Source organism: Spea bombifrons, chromosome 10 (assembly GCF_027358695.1).
Source record: "Spea bombifrons isolate aSpeBom1 chromosome 10, aSpeBom1.2.pri, whole genome shotgun sequence".
Taxonomy (NCBI): domain Eukaryota; kingdom Metazoa; phylum Chordata; class Amphibia; order Anura; family Pelobatidae; genus Spea; species Spea bombifrons.
In genome coordinates, this window is record NC_071096.1 from 17,145,969 (window position 1) to 17,149,421 (window position 3,453).

Here is a 3,453-nt window from a genome sequence, read left to right on the forward strand (position 1 = left end):
TCCGATATTTTGTCTCTTGAAGGGATCTGATAGAGAAGGCATAAGAACATTCCCCGCACAAACAAGAGACACAACTGACAATTCATGGACCTTTTGAAATGTTAGGTACACATGTTAGGGTGCACATCATTTTGTGATGAAATGAGAGAAGGCATTTTGAAAAGGAATTACAGCAAAAACCAGACTGTGTAGCGTGAGATGCCTACCATCAACTTTGTTGCTCCAAATTAAATAAAGTGACTTGTGAAAGAGATCCTAACAGTACAATCTGCTTACCTCACAACGCTCTAATATTTAGGGCATGGGACACATCTCTCCCAGAACACTGCTGCCACATGTGTTGAGTACAAGATACACTGGCTTTTGCCATCATCTCAGAAACAATATCCATTCATGTCTCCTCTATCTGTTCAATTCCCCAAAGAACCTTCTTTTCAAATACCGCTAAACAAAGCTTCCTAAACATGCCGATTGAGGAGATGGTACAAACTTTTTTCTTCACTTTCTTTGCTGCTCCTCTCGATCTTTGTGGATCCTGAAACTATTCAAGAGAGCTCATTTTGCTTACCTTACACCTGCTGAAAACCCTGTTGCCCAAGATTCACTTTTCCACAAGACAAGGCTGCTACATCTGTCGAAAAAAGCAATAGACACACAGGCCTTTCCTTCCACATACACAACTTCTAAACATCTTCCTACGTTAATCCTAAATCACATAGGCTTTATTGTAGAACATACATAATCAAAAAGTCTTACGACTGAGAAGCTTTGTGTCTTGAAGCCGTCTTCTGTGTACCTGATGGGTTAAAATGTTCACAAGAGATACCACCATATCCAAATACATTGTTGCAACAGTCATGAAGGCAATAAGAAAAAAAACACACCTCTCGAAGACTGACTCGGGTCATAATGGTCTGCCACCTGTGAATCACAAAGCAGAGACAACTTTCCCCTCACCATATACATTTCAAATTAGCAGTGTTTTCTGTCCAAACCCTTTGCGTCTCAATGATTGACGAGTCTCAAGGTTCAAAGGTAACACCTATAATCAAGGTCTTCCTAGGCAGCAAAGGTCCGATATTTTGTCTCTTGAAGGGATCTGATAGAGAAGGCATAAGATGGTACAAACTTTTTTCTTCACTTTCTTTGCTGCTCCTCTCAATATGTGTGGATCCTGAAACCATTCAAGCAAGATCATTTTGCTTACCTTACACCTGCTGAAAACCCTGTTGCCCAAGATTCACTTTTCCACAAGACAAGGCTGCGACATCTGTCGAGTAAAGCAATAGACACACAGGCCTTTCCTTCCGCAAACACAACTTCCAGATGTCTTCCTACATAAGATGGTACAAACTTTTTTCTGCACTTTCTTTGCCGCTCCTCTCAATCTTTGTGGATGCTGAAACCATTCAAGCAAAATCATTTTGCTTACCTTACACCTTCTGAAAACCCTGTTGCCCAAGATTCACTTTTCCACAAGACAAGGCTGCGACATCTGTCGAGTAAACCAATAGACACACAGGCCTTTCCTTCCGCAAACACAACTTCCAGATGACTTCCTACATAAGATGGTACAAACTTTTTTCTTCACTTTCTTTGCTGCTCCTCTCAATCTGTGTGGATCCTGAAACTATTCAAGCAAGATCATTTTGCTTACCTTACACCTGCTGAAATCCCTGTTGCCCAAGATTCACTTTTCCACAAGACAAGGCTGCGACATCTGTCGAGTAAAGCAAAAGACACACAGGCCTTTCTTTCCTTCCGCAAACACAACTTCCAAATGTCTTCCTACATAAGATGGTACAAACTCTTTTCTTCACTTTCTTTGCTGCTCCTCTCAATATGTGTGGATCCTGAAACCATTCCAGCGAGATCATTTTGCTTACCTTACACCTGCTGAAAACCCTGTTGCCCAAGATTCACTTTTCCACAAGACAAGGCTGCGACATCTGTCGACTAAAGCAATAGGCACACATGCCTTTCCTTCCACATACACAACTTCTAAATGTCTTCCTATTTCAATCCTAAATCACATGGGCTTTATTGTGGAACATACATAATCAAAATGTCTTACAACTGAGAAGCTTTGTGCCTTGAAGCCGTCTTCTATGTACCTGATGGGTTAAAATGTTCACAAGAGATACCCCCATATCCAAATACATTGTTGCAACAGTCATGAAAGCAATAAGAAAAAAAACACACCTCTCAAAGACTGACTCGGGTCATTATGGTCTGCCACCTGTGAATCACAAAGCAGAGAGACAACTTTCCCCTCACCATATATATTTCAAATTAGCAGTGTTTTCTGTCCAAACCTTTTGCGTCTAAATGATTCACGGGTCTCAAGGTTCAAAGGTAACACCTATTATCGAGGTCTTCCTAGGCAGCAAAGGTCCGATATTTTGTCTCTTGAAGGGATCTGATAGAGAAGGCATAAGAACATTCCCCGCACAAACAAGAGACACAACTGACAATTCATGGACCTTTTGAAATGTTAGGTACACATTAGGGCTGCAACTAACGATTATTTTAATAATCGATTAATCGGCCGATTATTTTTTCGATTAATCGATTAATCGGATAAAAAAAAACAATATGCAAATTTTTCGTTTATTTAAAAGAATTTAATGAACTGGATGTTAAAAAACAACTTAAAATTTACATTAACATTCTTATTTTGTTATGATGTAATAAAAAACAATATTTTCAAAGTACAAGAACCCACACAATATTTATGCACTTTGCACCCAGCACTTTGCACCCAGCACTTTGCACCCAGCCCTTGCACTTTGCACCCAGCACTTTGCACCCAGCCCTGGCACTTTGCACCCAGCACTCAGCACTTTGCACCCAACACTGTGCCCCAGCCCTGGCACTTTGCACCCAGCACTGGCACTTTGCACCCAGCACTTTGCCCCAGCCCTGGCACTTTGCACCCAGCACTTTGCACCCAGCACTTTGCACCCAGCCCTGGCACTTTGCACCCAGCACTTTGCAGTCAGCACTTTGCCCCAGCCCTGGCACTTTGCACCCGGCACTTTGCACCCAGCCCTGGCACTTTGCACCCAGCACTTTGCACTGTGCCCCTGCACCCAGTCTCCAACTCTGCCCTGCACCCAGCCCTGCCCCCACATTCTGCCCTGCACCCACTCTGCCCTGCACCCACACCCTGCCCTGCCCCCCCACCCCCACTCTGCCCTGCCCCCCCACCCCCACTCTGCCCTGCACCCAGTCTCCCACTCTGCCCTGCACCCAGTCTCCCACTCTGCCCTAACCCCCCCACCCCCACTCTGCCCTAACCCCCCCACCCCCACTCTGCCCTGCACCCACACTCACACCCTGCATCCCCACCCCCACTCTGCCCTGCACCCAGTCTCCTGCCCTGCATCCCCACCCCCACTCTGCCCTGCACCCAGTCTCCTACCCTGGCCTGCCCCCCCACCCCCACTCTGC